Raw genomic sequence first — 22512 nt, 5'->3', positions numbered from 1 at the left:
ATTAGGTGTCAAAAGGTTTTAGCTCCAATCTCAGCACTGGCACTAACTACTTGATGTTTTTAGAAACCAATTGATCTTTCTGGCCCCTCAAGTTTTAACCAGTATTACAATTAATTTTATTAATTAAAATAGATTTCATACCTCGTATGTTCATAATACTTGTTGGATAGTTTTTATAAATGTAATAAAGTTAGAATACCCAGCTGACTCAAAATGAGAAAAGGCTTTACACGTTTCCCCCAAAGCACACTTATTTTCCATTTATTCTGAGAGAAGGAAACAGATTAATTTCAAAGGTCCTTGATTAACAGACAGAAGATATTTTAAGTTTGTGAACATTATTTTATATGGAATATGTTCATCACGACGGAAGAGTCTGTAGTGCTTAGTTACTGACAACTGTGTTCTGCAGAATAAAATTCTAATCTCTGAGAAACTTACTCTATAACTTGGCTCTGACCTGTATTCCTTACGACGTCTTCCACTCTTTTTTCTCTCCCACGATGTTCCAGCTACATAAAACATAATAGCTCATGTAATTATTCACCTCTATGCTTTAGTTATAAAAGGTTTTTTTCCCTATAAAATAACCTTTGTCCTCTTCTGTACTTGTTGAATATAACCTGTATTTTACCGTGACTCTCCTCTTTCACTGAATCAAAGTAACAGCACTTTTTCTCCACTTGACTCCTATTAGGCTTACTCACAAGTATCTCGTATAATTTTAATAATAAAGAGATATTAATAAATATTAAGTATCATTTGTGTATGACTTATTTCCTCTATTATTCTAAAGTTGCTGATTATATAAAATATCTACTCATCAACTTATAATAAAGCAGAAGTCTTTTCACATAATAGTCATATTTGAAACAATTAACTGGATCTAGAGAAATATGTTCATTATCCTCTTCCTTTTCTCTGTAAGAAACATTCTTAATATAAAGAACAGCTTAGGAAAATCCAGTGGGAGTAAGTGACTATAAACATAATTATACACAGGATTTGATTATATACAGGATTTGATAATGGCAGAGGCAAATAAAAAGTGATACTGGGGAGGGAGATGTGAGATACTAATTATTAATCAGAATGATATTTTGTGGATAAATGTTAAAAGATGATCATTAATTTAATTTTTAAAGAACAGATTTATTGATCAAGTACAGGGGCAAGTTTCTACAGCTGAGATAATGTAAAAAGTTTAATTTAATGAATTTTTTTGTGAATATATTACATTTGCTAAAGGTGCATTTTTTTCCTCAGGTAAAAACTACTTTTAATCATTCCACACTAAGCCTCCAAAAGTTCTAAAAGCTGATCAGATAGTCATGGTGCAACACATCCCAAAATCTTATGGAAGCAAAAGGAGCTTTAGTAACGACTAAAATTTTATAGTTTTTGGCCTCCTTTAAATATTTTCTGTATGTTAAAACTTAAATTCTTGATAGTAAACCCTGTGGTGTTAGAAATATTATCTCAGTTTTAAAAAAAAACTAGGATCTGCTTTTTGAAGAATATAAAATCTTGGTAAATTTTAATTCTTGTCATGCATTTTTGTACTTCACATAAAATTTCTCCACTTTAAAAAATGTGCAGCATTAGAATTTCAATATGCAGGAAGAATTAATCACGTGAGGTGCTAATAAAATATAGATTCCCAAGCGTTGACGTCTGTTCATCAGATTCAGGAGGCTTGGATTTAGGCATAATAATCTGTTCCAGAGGTGGTTCCAATATTGAATCGTGGAAGTATGGTCAGATTTCCCTAAGAAGAATGTGGACTAAGGTCAGTTCCCACACACCTATGAACTTACTTTGTGATTCAAATGAAGTCTAACTTGTTACAGAAGCCTGGTTTTGACATTAGCTCAACTTCATCATGTTGCTGAGTTTATTTTCTTCATATATAACACAAGAGATCCTATATTTCAGAATAGTTGCAAAGATTATTGAAGAAACTGTAAAATAGAAACAACACAATAAATATTAGTTGTTCACTTCCTCTGATTTCATCCTGGTAATATATTTTTTACTTTTATCAGTTATAATAACCCACAATATTTCTTTACTTATGTCAACATCTGAACCTCTGCAAGACTCAGTACATGGTTTGCTCTACTTAATACAGGACCCGTAAATTTCAGTGAGACTTTATTTGTTCATTTACCACAAGTATCACATGGCCATTTTTTCTTGAAAGCCAAGGAACCATGCTGAACCTGGGTTCAGCTATAGTGATTGTTTCTCTTCCAAACTCAAGAGCCTCAGTGTTCTTTTACACAAAGCCACTCAAAATGTCCTCAGATACCACCACCAGGACATTTGTGATTTAGGGAGAAGATCTTCATTCAGTTTCTGAGACACAAGTTATTCTATATTTTGTCTATTGTTTATTTGTCTCTCCTGCTTCTACCCCATCAGGGAAAACATTCAGTTTCTTTGTAGAATGTTGCATGATGGACTAGAACAGGGGAAACTAAGAAAATAAATACTTCATCCTGACCTACATTCTGCTATGCCTGCTGATTATGTTGGGGCCTTACCTGACCAATGTTCAAAGACTTTTCTATCACGTGTTGTCTCTCTACTATCCAAGCTTCAAATTTCCAGTTTGTTTGGAAATGGAAGAACTGAGATTCTTTTTCTTTGTTCCTACAATACAGTTCTCCTCAAATGGCTGCTTCCTATATTAAACTTCAAAGAGCATAAATTCCAGAGACCTCAGCTCACAGCTCAGAACTGGGATGATGTCCAGATTAATGTCTCATTGCCTCACTATGGAGTGATAAGGCTGTTCTTCATTAGTGTGTATTAGTTGTACAAAGGCGCTTCATTATGATATTTCTATACATATCTACAATTTACTTTGATGAAATTCACACCCTTGGTTGCAGCGAGACAAACAGTGTTTCCTTCACCCTCACTCTCCAGACGTGACAGCTGCAGCCCTACGCTGAGAGATCCAAGCAGCACCAACTAGAGACAGAGCAGTGCCAAATCAAAGCTGACCAGAAATAACTGTACAGTGGTCTACAGGACTGGAGACCTCCAGCTACACATTAGTGTCAATGATGGGACAGAATTTGGAGGATCAGTTTATCAGAAAGTATGTGAAGATCTTGTTACTTCAATAAACCTTGCTTGGACATCAGGTACCAACTGCATTTGTTTTGACATTGCAGCTAAATATCAGTTGGATCCCACTGCTTCCATTTCTGCAAAGGTTAACAGCTCTAGTTTAATTGGAGTAGGCTCCACTAATACTACTCAGAAGCCTGGTGTGAAGCTGACACTGCCTTCTCCGGTAGAGCATTAATGCTGGAGGCTTCAAATTTGGGCTTGCCCTATAATTTGAGGCTTAATCCAGCTGAAAGAAATCTCTGGAAATGGACATCAGAAGATTTGACCTTAATATATTTCCATTGTGACCAGAAGGATTTTTTTTCTCCCTTAAGAAAGTGCTCAAAGCAAAGGAAAATCTAGACAAGAGCTGTATTTTCAATAGCTGTTTAGACAGCTACTTGTTAGCTGGTTTATAGTTGAATGGTTAACTAGTTACAGATGCTGTGGTTGTGCATTCACCTATACATTATTTAAATGTGTTTAACTGTTAAATGCACTACTCACCAATAATGAAATAGACCTTTATGAAAACTGTGCAATTGTGTGCATCTTTGTTTTTAGGTTCCAAAACATTGACTATCACCAATAAGTGAGATAGATCAGTGGATGTTTTAAGATGAGGTTAAAGATTTTTTTGTTAAATTTAACCATCATTAGAATTAGTTTTATTATTCCAGAACATTACAAATCATTAATAAAACAAGTGTACATAATTAATAACTCCAAGTATTTGCAGTTTAAAATTTGCCAGTTAGGATCAAATCCTCCCATCTCACAGCCTAGATTACACATATGAGAGAAAAGATGTTATATTTGTCTTTCTCAGTGTAGCTTATTTCACTTAATGGGATTTTCAGTTCCATGCATTTTTGTTTCTATGCAATTTACTTATATATATAAGTAAATTATATATATAAATATTATATATATGTACATATATATATGCCAAAGTTTGGTGATATTATGGTAGTGTCACTATAAACATGAATTGTAGGTACCTCTAATATTTATAAAAATTCCTTTGGATACACGCCCAAGAGTGATATTGTAGGATCACAAAGTACTTTTATTTTTAGATTTTTGAGAGACCACCACACTGATTGTGGTAGTGGTGGCACTAATGTAAATTCCCACCGACAGTTTATAAGGGTTCCTTCTCCCCACATCTTCAATGGCTGTTATTGGTTTTCTTGATGATTTTCATTCTGACTGGGGTAAGATGAAACTTCTGTGTTATTTTTATTTGCATTTCCTTTTTCTCTAAAGATGTTGAATATTTCTTCATATATTTATTGGCCATTTGTAATTCTTCTTTTGAGAATTGTCTGTTCATTTGCCCATTTATTAATTGAATTGTTTGTCCATTTGGTATTTAATATTTGGTGATGTAATTCCATTTGTCAATTCTTGCTCTTCCTGAGCAATTGGTGTCCTATTCAGAAAGGAATTACCTTTGTCTATATCTTCAAGGGTCTTCCCTATGTTTACCTCAAGTAGTTTTAAAGTTTCTGGTGTACATATAGATCTTAGATTCATTTTGAATTAGATTGGTACAGAATGAGAGATAGGGATCTAGTTTTAGTCTTCTACTTTAAGTCTTTAGTTTTTCCAACACCATTTGTTGAAGATGCTGTTTTTTCCACAACGCATATTTTTGGTGCTTTTGTTGACAATCAAATGGCATTGTGTGGGCCTATTATTGGACGTTTTATTTTATTTCATTGGTTTAAATACTTTTGTGCCAGTACCATCATATTTTTGTTATTTATGGCTTTATAGTATAATTTAAAATCATGTACTGTAATACTTTCAGCATTGCTATTTTTGCTCAAGATTGCTTTGGATATTCAGGGTCTTTTGTGTTTGCATATGAATTTGAGGATTGATTTTCTATTTCTTTAAATTTTTTCAGAATTTTGTGGGGATTACACAGAATCAGCAGATTGTTTTTGGTAGTATCACCATTTTCACAATATCAATCTTGTCAATGTATGAACATAGAAAGGAAGATCTTTCCAACTTCTAGTGTCTTCTTCAATTTCTTTCTTTACTATTTTAGAGTTTTCATCACAGGTCTTTTACCTCTGTTAAATTTAATTTAATTTGTTAGATTTAATTTTTTTCCAGTTAATATGAATGTGATACTTATATCATGTCTTTCTCAGCCTGTTTAATCATAGTATATGTTGAGTTTGTGTCCTGCTTTATTACTAAAAGTATTTAGGAAATCTAAAAGTTTTTTTAGAAATCTAAAAGGTTTCATGGAACATTTAACCTTCTTGAAGTCATTTTAAGAAAGGGAGTAGGGGAACAGGGAGTATAATGGATGTGATTAACCAAACCAGGCTACAATATATGTAAATATGGAAATGTCACAATGAAACCCCTTATATAACCATTACATACTAATACAAACATTTTTAAAAGATCTAAGAGTTTTCTCATGGGGTCTTTAGGGTCTTTTAAGCATAGGGGCATGTCATCTGCAAATAGAGATAATTTATCTTCTTTCTTATCTGTTATCACTTTTATTTTTTTCTCTTGCCTCAATGCTGTGACAAAAATTTCAGGAACTATATTGAGTAAGAGTGGGAGTCTGGACACACACACTTCACTAATTCCTGACTTTTGAGGAAATGGTTTTAGTTTTTCCCTGATTACTACAGTTGTGACTTTAAGTTTAGCATATGTACCCTTTATTACTTTGAGATACTTTCCTTCCATTCCTAGTTTGCTCAAGGTTTTGAATATAAAGTGGAATTGAAGTTTATCAAAAATGTTTTCTGCATCTATTGAGATGACCATGTGTGTTTTGCCCTTTTTTTCTGTTTAAGTGTTGTATTAGATTATTGATTTAAATGTGTTGAATCATTTTTGGATCCCTAGAGAGAACCAACTTAATCATAGTGTATGATCTTTTTAATGTGTTGTTGCAGTTGGTTTGCAGATATTTTATTGAGAATTTTTGTGTTTATGCTCACCAAGGAAATTGGTTGGTAATTTTCTTTACTTGAATTTTTTCTATCAGGATTGTATTTGCTTCATATAATGAGTTGGGTTCTCTTCCTTCCCTTACTATTTTATGGAATAGTTTGAGGAACTTTGGCATAAGGTCTTTTTAAAAGTCTGGTAGAATTCAGCAGTGAATTCATCTGATCATGGACTTTTCTTTGTTGGGAGACTATACTGTTTCAATTTCATTGCTTTTTATTGATGTGGTTAATGTCTTCCTGGTTCAGTTTTGGTATTTATAAATTTATCCATTTCTTCTAGATTTTCCAATTTATTACAAAATGTTTTTGAAGTATTCTTTAATGATCCTCTCAATTTCATTGGTGTTTATTTTGATACTTACTTTACTATGTTTAATTTTATTAATTTGAGTCTTGCCCCTCTCTTTCTTTTGGTTATTTGTACTAAGGTTTTGTCAATTTTGTTTACCTTTCATAGAACCAACATTCTGTTACTTTGGTTCTTCATATTGTACTTTTTGTTTCCATTTTGCTAATTTGTGCCTGGATCTTTAGTGCTTCTTTCCATATACTGCTTTTGTGTTGGCTTGATCTTGTTTTTGATGAGCTTGAGGTAAGTCATAATATTGTTCAGTTAGAATCTCTATAACTTTTTTAATGAAGGAACACATAGCTATAAACTTACCTCTCACACTATCTTCTATCTTTCCCAAAGCTTCTGGTAAGTTGTATTTTCATTTTTGTTTAATTCTAGGAATTTTTTTATTTCTACCCTTTAATTTCCTTTTTTGATTATCTGCTGATCATTCAAAAGTGAATTGTTCCATCTCCATATGTTTAGATATTTTATGTAGTTTCTCATATTACTGATTTCTAGTTTCTTTCCATAGTAGTTTGGTAAAATACAGGAAAAGCATTTCAGTTATCTTGTGTTTGTTAAGATTTGCATTGTGTCCTAAGATATCTATTGTGGAGAAAGTTCTGTGGGATACTGATGAGAAGGTGTATTCTTCTGCTTTTAGGTTAATATTCTGTAGATGTCTATTAAGTCCATTTGATCTGTAGTATTGTTTTATTATGAACTTTTGGTATATTTAAATTTTTTTCGTGGATGGCCTATTTGTGAAAGGAGGTGTTAAAGTCACCCACAATTATTGTGTTGGGGATCTATCTGTGTTTTTATGTGAGCAGTGTTTGCTTTATGAAATTGTGCTTCAACTTTTGGCTCATGTATGTTTGCAATTGTTATCTCCTTATGGTGTATTGCTCCTTTTGTCAACATGAAGTGACATTCTTCATCTCTTCTAATTTATTTTTGTTTGAATTCTGTTTTATCAGATATAAATATAGGCACTCCTGGTTGCTTTTCGGTTCCATTTGCTTGCAAAATCTTTTTCCATACTTTCACTTTAAGACTATGGTTGCCTTTGCCGATGAGGTATGTTTCTTGTAGGCATCAAATTGTGAAGTCTTGTTTTTTAATCTAATCTGCCAGTCTGAGTCTTTTGATTTGAAATTCAGGCATATTAAAGAAATGTATGTAGTAATTCTTATCATTTTATTGATTTCATGGTGCTCAATCATTTCTTACTACTCATTGCTTATCTACTGATCTAGTGGTATTTATTCTTTCCCATATTTTCATGGTTGTGTTTATCTTCCTCTTATATATGTAGGATTCCTTTAAGTATCTTCCGCAGTGTTCATTTAGTGGTGGTAAATCACTTTGGTTTTATCATGGAAGATTTTTATTCCTTCTTCAATTACAAAGGATAACTTTGATGGGTAAAGTAACTTAAATTGGGAGTTATTTTCTTTCAGACAGCATCTTGCTAAAGCTTTTTGAATAAGGAAAGCAAAAAAATTTTTTTTAAAGTACCTTTTTCATCTGATTAGTACTTTCTACACTGGAGTACTTACTGTCTCACCAAATCCCTGCACTGGGTTTAAGCCTTGCAGAAGGCATGGGCTTATCTTGCAGCTAGATATGCCAGTCTGCCACCAGGGTTGGCTGGCTTACCTCATGAATGAATCTTCAGCTTCCCGTTCCCAGGAAACTGTGGACAGGCTTGGAACTCTTTGATATTTTCCTATCACCTCAGTTTCTTTGTGCTTTTCTACTGTTATGCAATACCTTTCATGAAACCTGATGTTATTCCTCTTTTTCTTTCTTTAGAATATAGTCTATCCTGTGTTGCCTGACTCTTAACATTCATGGGGTCAAAGCAGTGGATGCTTCTAATCCACCATCTTGCATGCTTTTGACATTATCTATATTATCATTTTAAATACAATGAAATGGAAGCAAAACAGTTAAGCAACTTGCCCAGGTTTCTTAAGCTCAATCAACAGGTGAAATTATCAGAACAGAACCTTTCAGACTTATACCCAGGGTCTGTGTTTTCACTCATTAGGTTGAACGTCTCTCTTGACCTAATCTTCCAGCTTGCATTATGAAAATAGCCATTCATAGGTTCCAACATTACCACTTACTAACTGTGTGACTATGGCCAAGTTCTTAGTTATTTTCTTATCAGTGAAATGAGAATACTACTACCTTTCTCTGAGACTTTAAATTCTGTAGGACATTTTATTGATTATTAAAATATAAAGGACAAGGCAATTATCAAATATAATGAAAGTCAAACACTGAAATTGTAAGGAGAAGTTTAATCAATAACATATTATTGCAATAAGGAAGAAGATCCAGCATGAATTGAACGCAACTTCAGTTTTTACAGAAGGGACTGAATGTTTTATAGGAAGAAAGAAGGAATAGAGGAAGAAAGAATAGGGACTCAATAAAGACAAGGAAGTGAAAATTTCCAAAGTTTTGGTCAGTGTAAATGTGATTAGGATAGTTGTGTCTGCTAGCTAGCAATTATCAAAGTTAGGTTAAGATGTCCCTTTCTTTCCTGGTGGTTACATTTCAAAGAATATCTCTGACATCCTTCAGAAAGATACTCCTAAGATGTAGAAGTTACAAGTATAACTCAGAGGAAGAATTCACAACTAAAGATCCATTATAGTAGATGCTCCAAGAAAGGAGGTCTTTGTGTTATAATCATGTATTGGTTGGAACAAACTGTGTTATTTTGACATCTTTAAACTTTTCTAGACAGGAACCAAAAAGGGTCTGTGTTGCCAGAGGGATGTAGCTTTTATGCTGCTTTTATGCTGTTAAAATAAAAAATATTGCATGTATGTTTTGGGGAGAGATACAAAGTTGCTTGTGCTGGTCTGTAGTTTTTATAGGTGTAGCTTGACACCTAGTTGAGAAGAAGATTCAGAGAAACCTCACTAGTGTTTGGTTAAAGAGAGAATCTTTATCATTATTCATAGATTAGTTAAGTGAATATATGTGTGATTAACCCAGTGCTTAACTCAAATTAAATGATCAACAAGTGATGATTATGAAACAAAAGTAAAAACACATTAGAAGATAAAGGCACTGTACTGTACTCATAAATTTATATATGTTGACAAGGAAGAAATTATTCAATACTTATTAAGGCATGATAGGCAAACTTTACACAGAACCGTTGCCATAGGTGTAGAGACCACTACAAGAGGATTTCACAGTGGGGAAGAGAGATTGAGCTTAATTCCCAATGGAATAGGCACATGGAAATTTAGGAGAGGGTGGGGGCCACGGAATGGAAAATTACTAAGAGAGAGCATGATGAGTAAGGGGGATTCTGTTTAAACCTACTTAACAGAATTCTAACTGAAGGTAAGCCAAGATATTCAGATATAACCAGAAGGATGGTGGAGAAAGAGGAGTTTGTTCAGAGAGTGATCAGATATGAATGCAAAGTTTGTTTTATTTATTTTTTTTGAGGCACTGGGGCTTGAACACAGGGCATTCACCTTGAGCCACGGTGACAGCACTTTTTGTAATGGGAATTTTCAAGATACGGTCTTGTGAACTATTTGCCTGGGCTGTTTTCAAACTGAGATCCCCCTGATCAATGCCTCCTGAGTAGCTAGTATTACAGGAATGAGCCACCAGTGCCCACTCTTGTTTTTGTGTTTTGAGGAAAGTATTGGAAGGGCCTTGCACTTGCTAGGCAGGTCTTCTACCACTTGAGGCACCTCTAGGTCCTTTGTGTTTGTTATTTTTGAGACAGGGTCTTGCTTTATGTCTGGGCTAGCCTGGCCCATGATGGTCCTTCTATTTGTCCTTTCATGCGTAGCTGAGATGACAGGCCTGTGCCACCACAGCACTCAGCCATTGGTTGAGATGGGGTCTCATGAATGTTTTGCTGGGAATGGCCTCAAACTGATCCTCTGTATCTCTGCCTACCAAGTAGCTAGGATTACAGCCTTGAGCCATTGTGCCTGGTTAGGGTATGTTCTTGATAAACTGACTCAGCAGAGTTCTTCTAAAACTGGATTTTACAAGGTAGTACCCAGATAGGTCGAGGAGAAGTTTCTGTAATCTGAAAATTTGACTAAGCAAAGACTTTTGCTAGTGTTAAATGTGTGAGGTCATAAATTTAGAAAAAGACTTATATCATTTTGATTAGTTTATGTATTTATGTGTTTCAAGTGAACTTTGCTTTTTTGAACATTTTATATCTATGGCATTAGCTGAAATCATGACTTCACATACATTGTTTTAAAAATGGTTTAAGTATATTTTTTCAGTAATGGAAATTTAGCATGCACATGCTACATAAAAGTGAACAAATAATAAAATCTTCTGAGATCAGTTTCCATGAAGGTGAACTGTTCCACATATATAGAACATAAAATATATATCTCAGGATTATTTTGGCAATTTATTTTTGGTGTTACTCTGCTTTCCATTGCTGCATGAAAATATCTAAGTAAATCAACTTAAAGGAGGAAAGGTTTATTTTGGCTATAGTTTCAGAGTTTTCTATTCATGGTGAATTGGCTCCACTAATTTCAGGCCAGTGGCAAGGCAAGAAGATCATGGTGGAAAGGTATAGCAGAGAAAAACTGCATACTTCATGTCAGTCAGTTAAGGAGAGAGAGAGAAAGAGAGAGAGAAGGACCCAAGGCAAGATTCACCTTTCAAGTGACCTACCTATTCCAAGTAGGCTATATCTCTCCTAATAGCTCATTCAGCTATGAATTGATCAATGGGTTAATCCAATTAATGAAGTTAAGATTGATCACATATCAAGGCCTCTCCTCTGAACATTGCTACATTGAGGATAAAGCCTTCAAAACATGAATCTTTGGGGGTCATCTCATATCCAAACATTAACACTCTGAGAAGGAACAGAAAGCTCTCACCCAGTTGTGGCACACAGCAATGCTCAATAGGTGAATTAAAGTGGTTGATACTGATATAGATAGATGATCGGTAGATAGATAATGTACAGATAAGAGGATGATTAGATAGATAGATAGATAGATAAATGATAGATAGTAGATGGATAGATAGATTCATATAAATTCATATATTTATACATATTTGTATATATATTTAAAGCTGTGTGAATAGTATGTATGCATCTGTTTGTATATAAGTGTGTGCATGGATGTGTGTGGGTGTGTGAGAAAGAGAAAGAAAGGAGAATGTTCTTTGATATCTAAATTTCATTGATATAGTCTTTGAAGATATAAATATTATGGAATTACCCTCAAGAAATGATAGAAATAAATCTTCACTCCAAATTTCACCTAGGTTTAAGACACTTACAGAACTCAAATAAGCCCCGCATAACTCTTCTAGAAGTTTCTTTCAAAACTGTTCCTGAGTTTCAAGAGGCAATAGCACTTAAGGCAGCCATGTAGAGTTTTGATGTTGTTTTGTTTTCTATTTTTGTTTTACTCAGCTGGAAACAAAGAAAACATCAGTATATTTATTCTGAAATCCTTGATGGTTAGGAAGGTCAGATAAGTACAATTTCAAGACTATGACATTTTTTATTGGTTTTTACCCAAAATTGTGGCTTGTATCCACAGCAAAAGATGGAGGACTCCATCCTGATAAGGAGTGGTTTCTTAACAAAAGTTCCACATCAGCTTCTGCCTGAAGCAAGGACAATTTTAAAAAGTGGCAAGTATATTGACACTTGCTTTAAACTCACACTTGCCTCACTGACTAGACTCCTCTTTCCCAGCTTACAGCTCTGTGACCAAAATCAGCGTCACCTTAAGGTGACAGACACTCTTCAAGTTCACCAACTCTTGATCTTATGTACAGGAAGGAAATCAACTAGTAACAAATAAGCAGTTAAACAGGGCAAAAAATCTGTGTCATAACTCAGGAATTTTGAAAAATGTTGCTTTAAAAAACAGTGCATTTTTATACTATTTACATTCTTTTTCTTTTATTATTATTATTGTGTTGGGTGGGAGTTCATTGGAGTATTTACAAAAGTTCTTACAATGTATCAAATATATCATACTTGAATTCACCTCCTCCACTACTCTCTTTAACCTCCCCTCCCTCAATTTCTGGAACAGTTCCAACAGGTATCATTTGATTACCTCAATAGACACAGAAAAAGCCTTCAATAAGATTCAGCACCATTTCATAATAAAAGTTCTGAGGAAACTAGGAATAGAAGGAATGTATCTGTACATTATAAAGGCTATATATAACAAGCCTATAACAAACATCATACTTAATGGGGAAAAACTGAAACCATTTCCCTGAAAGTCAGGAATGAAACAAGGATGCCTACTCTCCCCACTTCAATTCAACATAGTCTCAGACTTCCTAGCCAGAGCAGTAAGGCAAGAAGAAGAAATAAAAGGAATACAAATAGGTAAAGAAAGAGTCAAACTATCCCTATTCACAGATAACATGATCTTATATCTTAAAGACCAAAAAAAAAAAAAAACTGTACCCAAATGCAGTGCACTTTTAATAATCTTGATTAATTATTCTTTATTCATTAGAGTTAACTTTTAGTAAATATCTCTTAATTTTCTGCTTAAAAGCAATCTATGTTTTATTACCTGCTTAAGAATTAACTCTGACTAGCATCAAACAATTCTATGGATATGTCTCTACTGTCAAATTACAATAGCTTGTGAAACTTTTAAGAGTTTCTCCAAAGATAGGGTTTCTACAATAGGCGGTTTTAGCACATCACCAGGAATAAAGATGCCTCTTTCTTGTAGCTATTTTTCGGGAAAGAAAGGACAAGAGAAAGATTTTAAGGATTCACTGAAGTATAGTTTCAAAAACCATAAATACTTGAGACCTGTTGGGAAACAAGGTTTCAGACAAACAAGCCAGGTAGGTAGCATTGTGGAGCCAAATGTTTATTTCTATGTGTTACCTTCAAGAAGAATGCAAGGGTAAAAGGTGGAGTATCAAACAACAAACTGTGTCAAGAAACAATGGACAGTCTTCATGAATACACAGAGGACACAGAATCACTGTTTCCACACTGATTTTTGTTTAAATATCTTACCCCAACACACACTGACATTTAAATCACATGAATGTAGGTAAAATAGCAAGTACAATTCATAGTATACTATACAGAAGAATGGTGAGAGAAAGGAGGTGTGCCTTAAGGAATTAGACCAGAAAACATAATAGCCCTCACAGGTATAGTTAGAAATTTCACACCCCAGAAACTTTCTACTTTAGGATAAGTTTAAGTAAATGCATGTAAATATTTCTTTTTTCTAAATGACTGTATTAAAAAGGGAGACAATTTCCATAACTGTTGATATAATTAAAATTTCCCCTATAATTTTGTGGAGACTTTACTCTTGGACACGTCTTAATAATGAACATTCTCAGTGACCTGAGTATGGCAGAAGTGAAATAAAAATCTTACCAGTGTGTTATATAGTTTAAGATCTTCTTGTGTGCTTTTTCTCTTTCTTCTCAATTTTTCTCTGATCTTTTTGCTAAATATGAAAAATAAATGAACTCCAGAGGTCCCCTAAAAAGACAATATTGTTCAATTACCTGTCCAAATTGCTTTCTCTTCCATTTCTCACATTGTTCTTCGCTTCATTTGTTTAAAAAATAAATAACTTTCACACCATTGCCCAACTATTCACTTCAAAGTCCACTTCTAATTATGTTTTTCTGGGCTAGAGGATCAGAGTGTTTACTGTTCCTTACTAGCTTTCTACATTTTTTCTTCTATATGATGTTGTAAATGCTACTAATCTAACATAGAAAATCTACCCCATAGTGCCATTTACTTATCATGTTGCAAGGACCACCATGTAAGCCATCTCTAGAGAAATGTTCCTGATTCTGTTAACTATATGTGATCTCACTCTTACTCACTTATGTGCAGAACCTGTATTGATGGTACTTTTGTAAATCATCCTTTATTCTAGGTCTTATATAGTGGCCTCAATATACAAAGGTTATTTAAAGACACTTCTACTTTTACAATCAGCCAATCTTTTAGGATAAATGAAGAAGAGCTACTAAAGGCTATTTTTAAGCTCAGTCATCAGGGAGCTATACAATTGATGGTAGGTAAAACTCAAAGCATGCTCTGAAAATAGTTCCAGTGCTAGTCAGCTGTGCCTGCTAGAAAATGTTTCTTAAACATTTTCAAATACTTGGGCAGGAGGTTTGACTTGTGTATCGTTCATGATGCCTTGGGTTTGATTTCCAGTGGTAAAAAGAAAGTGACCCAGAGCTGTTCAATTTTCTGACAACTGAATGACTGAAAGATCATAAAAGTTTGCATGTAGTGAAAAAATTATAAGCAGAAGCCAAGACAGGTCTCTGAAAGACCAGCCAAAGCAGAAAATAAACTGTTCATTCACAGAAATTATAATCCAAATGTTGCAGTTGTCATTCCACAAGCACATCTAAAAACCACATGAATTTCTACCACTTTTAGGTACACCCAGCCAATAATCTCAGACCAAAAATTTCCTCTTCTTCAACCTCACATCTTACAGCTAACCTGTGGGTACATGAGGGAGCAAGGCAAAGAGAAGGCAGTCAGCATGAAGGAAAAGGAGATTAAATCTTAGTTTTGAATATTAACTAAGTTTGGGCTTAATCCTTTTAGTTGTAAAATTGAGACAACATTTGATATTTAAGAAATCCAAATAGTTTTATTAACTCATAAAACATAGACAAATCATAAAATCATCCTTAAATTTTCATCAATAGACGAATATGAGCACATATGGAAATAATACTATGTAATTGTCTTGAATTTTCCTCCACCAAAATGATTATTCCATTATTTTTAAGTCCAGCCTCATTCAGTTTCAGATCACTGAAATATGTAGACACATTCTTTACCAGAATGTAACCCAAATGGAATTTAATCAAGTTTCTGATAGTATTCATTTCCATCTGAAACTATATGAGCGTAGCTCCCGCCCTCCATTGGCTATTTTCCTATACCTATGCACAGAATATTTTGCCAATGTAAATCTAATGATATTATTTAGTCACATCTGTAAAGTGGCATAATAGCCATATATTGCCTATAAAATTGTTGTAAAGATTAAATGGCTTAGCATCTCATTGCACTTAAAATGTATTTGTTAAATTAGAAAACAAAAGAATTCATTGCCTCTCATGCTATACTATCAGTGTATCTTATTACAAAATTTGCATTTGTTCAGACTTAGGCAATTATTTAACAATGAAAAGTAAAGGAAAATATTGAGCTACAAAAGTATTTTTAGCAATGTCTACATAAGAATCTGATCACATCAGAAAGATAAGCATTCTTGGAACTTAGTCTTTAATGTCTGTATTTCTATCTGGTCTTCTGAATCACCCACTGAACTCTGCTTACAGCATTCTAGGCCTTCTCTAACCCATGTCTCTAGGCCTTTCTAAATTCCTTTCACTTGGTCAAGTTGTCACAGCAAGGACTCAACTCATTGCTATGACAAAGCACTTGACATAAACAACATAAGAGAGGAACAATTTATCTTATGGTTTCATACAATTTAGTGAACAGTTTTGGCTCTATGTTTCTGAGAGTCAAGGATATTCTGTGTGGCAGAACATTATGGCATCTCGAGTGTGTAGAGGAGGAAGATGCTCATTTCATGGAAGACAGAAAGAAGAGGAGCAGTAACAGGAAGCAGTCAGATTAAAATAGATCCCCCAGGGTACACCTGAAGTGAGCCACTTCCTTCATCCCAGCCCCACCTTCCTCAATTCTGCCATCTCCTAATAATCTATACAGCTTTTGAGTGTGTCAGTGGATTAATCCACTCATACAGGCAGAGCCCCCAAGATGCCCTAAAAATCTATCAGTTGGCAACCAAGTGCCCATAAATGAGCTTGTAAATTACATGTGTCACATTTTCCTTTGCTTTTTTAGTAATTTTTGAATCACAAATGAATACTATTGAAAACACATTGCATTAACTTTATATTTTATTCTTATAAAATGTTTTTCATCTAGTACACAATTAACTTGTCTTGACTCATACTAAGAACTCCATTTGCCCTGTGATGTGATACTTCTCAGTTCTTTCCAATTCAGATGTTGTTTTTAAGCTCACACCCAAGGGGTAATTGGACAGTTTATAGTGAAAACTTAGACCTCACCCTATCTGTGGTTGACTTACTTCTATGGTTTCCTATAAATTTCCAGCTTCTCTCCCATCTGTGTTCTTGATCCTCTGACAGATCTAGGATTGCCTAATACTTCAGCTTTCTGCTCCCAAATCTGCTAATTGATTCACAAATGCACAATCAACAAAGAGCAAACTGGAGATACTTACACAATGAGGTTCTCAAGAACAGATTTTTATCTGATTTCTTTCTACTTTTCTGAAAGGAAAACTTTGAGGTATCCTCTGGACTTTCATGCTATCAATAAAGAATTTGGGATAAGTATACACAAATTTTACCCCCTATTATTTCTGTTGTTCTACAGCAATTTTGTGTCTAGAGGTTATTTCATAAGTTTTAGCTATTTTTATACCCCTAAACTCTATTCTCTCCCACATGAAGCATGAAAGACTGTTGTTATGTGCTGTATATTGGGACATGGTGTTAATCAACACAGATACCAGCTGTAAGTTTTATACTTTGTCATCTTTCTAAGATTACCACCAGGCTTCTATCTGCTTGTGGACACTGTTCAGTGACTTCAAAAGTTCTTCTTTGTCATATTATCTCCAAATTTCATAATTTTGTTTCTTACAGGGTGCTTTGCAAATCAGTTATCTTCATCATTATTCATATGACTTTTAAAAATTGTCCTGTTTTTAGACTTTATTTTTAGAGCAATGAAGGTTCACACAAAAACTGAGGTTTCGTATAATTCTTCCCCTACCCAAAAAATGCACAGCTAACACCATTTTAGCATCCTGAATCAGAATGATATATTTATTAAAATTGGTAAACATATGTTGACATATCTTTATCACCCAATGTCAATTTATATTAGGTTCACTCTTGGTATTCTTCATTCATGGGCTTATATAAATGTCTAGCCACCTTTAGAGTATTATAAAGTATATTTTACATACCTAAAAATCCTCTGCTTTATGCTATTCGTTCTATCCTTCCTTACTCACCTAACTCCTGATAATCCCTGAATTTGTATTATCTCCATTTTTTTTGCCTTTTCATGTCATAGATGTAGAATCATATGGTATGTATCCTTTTCAGATTTGTTTCTTTCACTTAATAATATGTATTTGTGATTTATCCATGTCATTTTATGGTTTGTTGGCTCATTTACTTTTAGAAAATAATTTTTTATTTTGTGGACATAGAACAATTGATTTATATACTGGCCTACTGAAGAACTAAGGTTGCTCCCAAGGTTTGGCAATTGTGAACCACATGTGCTTGGGTTTAGTGTAAACATGAGTTTTCAGATTCTGGTAAATACTAAAGTGAGCTACTGCTAAATCATAAGGAACAGCATATTTGCTTTCATAAGTAAGCAAACTGTCTTTCAAAATGAATATCCCATTTTTCATTCCCAACAGAAATGAGAATTCCTATTTTACTTCCTTGCCAAATTTAGTTCTGTTAATGCTCTGGATTTTATCTATTCTTACAGATGTGTAGGAGTATCTCATTAATGTTTTAACCCCATATATATTTTAAGCCACTAGAATGGCTAACATTCTAGTAGCAGTACACTCTAGTATTCTAGAATATAGAATTCTAGTAGCAATACATTGCACTAGCAAGGAGGAGCAGTTAGATCACTCTAGACATAAAAATGTAAAATGGCATTACCATTTTAGGAAACTGTTTGTCAGTTTCTTATAAAATCAGAAATAAAGGCAAACCATAATCCAACAATTCCCTAAGTAGGTATTCACTAAAGAGAAACAAAAATACATCTGCACAAACAAAACAAATACCAAATCACTACAACCTAAAGGAACAAAGTGTTTGTACATGAGGATTTATTGAAGCAGTAAATTAGAAACAACTAAAATATATGTTGATATGAAACTGGAATGCTAACAGCAAAAATAAAAAATAAATTAGTAAGGTATAAATCATGCATAGACCTCAAAGCACTATGTTAGAAGAAAAAAGACAGAAAGAAAAGAATACCTTGTAATTGAAGTAAAAAACTTCATTTAGAGGCAAGAAATGTTCTAAAATTAGAATACAGTGGTCTTTGAAAAACTCTGTGCATATAATAAAAATCATTGAAGAATACAATTTAAATGGGTAAATTGTGTATTACATTGATTATATCTCCATAAAGCTGTTAAAAATAATGCAGTATGAGTTTTATTCATTTATGCTAGTTCTTATATATATTCATATTTAAAGTAGATAATATCCTATATCTTAGTTTATATTTTATGACACGATCTGAATATTTCACTATATATGTAACTTTCCTAAAAAATTAGTCTATTATAACCTTGATATTTAGAAAATTTAAAAATTATAAAATTCTTTATAATTAATTACTTGTATTAGTCTATGTAAATATATATTAATTTTTAGAATAAAATGGCCATGGATTATAATTTTTGATAACATTGCTTTTGATTCATGCAATAAGCAAATATATTCAAATAAAATATAAAGTGACTATAAATAGCACATTTTATGCCCATGTTCCAAAAGAAATTGTGGAAAGCAAATTTCATTTCACTGATTTCCATTTTTATATGCTCTCTTTCTGGAATTTTATGTCTGTGTCTTATTCTTTCTGATAATTGTTAAGTATATTTTTTGTCCCATGTGTCTTTTCTGGTTATTTCTTAGTCTTTATTTATCTATCTTTTATTCTTCAGTTACACATACCTGGTAACCATTATTGGCAGGGAATAAATATTGTATATGTCTTTATTTTATTCTTGTTGTTTTTCCACATATTTTTTAGTTTAATTTTATTTTAACAGATATACACAAACAAAAGATTTAAAAATTAATGGAGTAATGTTTTGTTTTGATATATAGACATATTGTGTAATTTTTAAGTCAGATTAAATATATTAATATCCTAACATATTTAGCTATGCTTAATAACTGTGTTCTACACTTGCATGTTTTCTATTAATATGATCACTGTTAAAAGAAAAAGCTTAGACAAATCAAATTTAGTTTAATTACTCATATCAAATTTAGTTAATTAATGTAGTTTAATTGAACAAAGAATAATTCATAAATGAGGTACTATAATGAGCCAATAGATGTTTAAAGAATTCAACTTTCCATGTGGACAGAACTTATAGACAGTCACAGAAGTAAGGAATGGAAACAGCTTAACAACTGCAGCTTAGTGTTTTCCATTTATGGACATGGTGTTTGCCACTGGAAGCCTTGATTGACTGAAGCTCAGCTGCTATGACTGCCTAGTCTTAGCCATTTGTATCAAAATACACTCCTAGTCTTTCAGTTCATTTGCATACCAAGATTGTATCTGGCTACAAATGAATTCAAGGTATGGAGGTTGCCTTAAGTCAAATTTAATTTAATCGAACATCTTTCAGGAATAAAATTTTATTAACTTTCTCTCTTCTAATAGACTGACTTCATTTTGGCATTACTTACTCCTGAAATATCACGTCCCCGTCTATTCTGTCTTGGTGGTCAGCCAATGACAACAGCTTATTTCTTAGCAATGTTGCCCTCTTTGAAGGAATAAAGAAACCTAAGAATCTCCTGCCTCACAGAGACCTGAAATAGGTCACACATGTGTCTATAGCCATTTACAAGACCTCATCAGGGTATACTTCATCCTGTCTATAATCTGGAATATCTCCTTAATGAGCTAGGCACTCATTTCAGTTCTCAGAATTCAAAATGCTAGATTCTTGAACAAGGAATTGATTAGAATGTTTCTTGCTTTTCTTACTGAGTTTAGGCTGCAGAACTTATCTGGCACCATCATAGCTTACTTGAAATACTTTAAATTCAATGACATAAAATTTGGCATGTTTTAGTCTTCATATAAAATATCAGTGGTGAACTGTAATAAAGCTTCTAACATCATTTTTGTGGTTTGACTGCTGACCACTTTTACATCTCACATGCCTTTTACTCTTCTACCTCATCTGCACAAGCAGATTAGGAAATCTGTATAATCCTTCATTTGGCACTAGCAGAAAATGTAAATCACACATGAAAATACTTGCCCAGCCTAACCCAAACCACCAGAAAGAAAACTTCTTTTCTTGTTCTCCCAAGCTTCTATGCTATTTTTGTACCTATTTTGTAGCTGTCCTGCTTTCCCAGAAATCCTCATTACGTGAGTAATAAACCTTTTTATACCCTCTTGATATGTGTATAGCATCCAAGTCAGATATGAAGTCAGAAGCACATCCTGCCTCTGCAGGTGGCACATTTCTTCTTATTTGTAGACTTCCTTTATTTTTTTTTTTGGTGGGGAGAGGGTTGGACACAGGGCCTCACGCTTGCTAAGCAGATGCTTTATCACTTGTGCCACTTTTCCAGCCCTGCAGACTTCCTTTTTATTGAGAAAAAATATTACATGTCAATGGGGAAAATACCCAGAAAGCAATGATAAAAGTACTTCTTAAACTAATAGCACCAAATCCAGAGCCATTAATATGTTTCAGCAAACATTTCAGGTGCTTACACTTAAATTCAATTAACTATGCTCTCCTCTGTGCAATTATGTACATTTAGGAAGCTTAATAGAAAAGTGGGCATGGATACTTTACCAAGGATAAAGAGAGAAAGGTACAAATTTTTATTACTGCACATTATTCAGACTTATTAATGTAATATCTGCAGTGTTGCCTCTGTAATGCTGTAAAACAAATCATATCTAAATTCAATAGCATACAAATGCATATTTATTTGTCTACAAAGTTTACTTTGGGTCAGATTTCTGAAGTGAACTAGCAAGACTAGGGGTTAGATGATGTCTGATAGCTTCATCTAAGATTAACTCACTCTATTACACATGATCTCTCTTCCTCTAGCAGCAGTTTTACTTTGTTTACACAGTGATCTCAAGAAGAAAGGGAATTAAACACAGAGACTGTCTATTAAGATGGAGAACTCATAAGTACACCACAAGTTTCTGAGCAGACTTTGTTTTTACTGTTTTTGTTAATTTAAGGCACACAGCCACTCATCAGTCTAAGAGTGGGAAATAGAATCAAATTTTTCCTAAGGATTTGTAAGGACCATCAACACAAGATTGTGGATAATGAGAAATCAAAACCAGAGCCATCCTGGCAATAAGTCCTTCTCACTTACGTTGCACATAAAAATAATTACCTGGAAATATACTTGAAGATAATTTCCCGTGTTCCTCTCTCCCAAATCTTGAAAAGAATGATATATTTTTAACATAGAAATATAAAATTAGTATGTGTGAGATGAGCACGTACCATTAATTTTCTCCTTGAACATGCAAAGTTTCTCATAGATGAGAATAAGATGACACTGAGTGTAAACTATGCACATATCTGAAAACAAAAATTTTTCATTCACAAGGTAGTATGGTGAGGGAAAATTGTAAGATAAATGAATGGGGCTAAATTAACAGGGCATGTTGAGAAAGGGGTAATACCAATCCATTAATTTAGATATGTCAAAGTACTTGAAGAGGCACATACATTAGTATTTGAGTGCCATGATCTATGCTGCTTGCAAATTTTTGTTTTGTTCTGGCATTATAGTTCAGAAGTATTGCCATATGGCCAAGCAAATATGGCATAACATTACTCTCAGCAGGTTTCCAGGTGATTTTTCCAACCAATGTCTACTTTCCAAGTTCCTACAATGTTACTGTTTTCAGGTGTGCTTGGTTACTCTCTGTGATCTCATCTATTTCCCCAGTGGTTTTTAAATGACTAGAGTATAATAATTGCTGAAAAACAATTAATATACTCTTTCCCACCCTAGTATGCTATGCTGTTTCCTTTGCTGTGAACATCTTACTTTCTCTCTTTCCAACTGAATAATTCTTATTTATAATTTAAAATTTAGCATACATACATCCTATAGCTCTGTTGACATAGTTCCAATTGTGTCTGACAACCTCAATTCCAT

This window comes from Castor canadensis, chromosome 5 (assembly GCF_047511655.1).
Source record: "Castor canadensis chromosome 5, mCasCan1.hap1v2, whole genome shotgun sequence".
In the NCBI taxonomy this organism is placed as follows: Eukaryota; Metazoa; Chordata; class Mammalia; order Rodentia; family Castoridae; genus Castor; species Castor canadensis.
The sequence above is the reverse complement of the archived record's forward strand: the minus strand, read 5'-3'. Positions refer to the sequence as shown.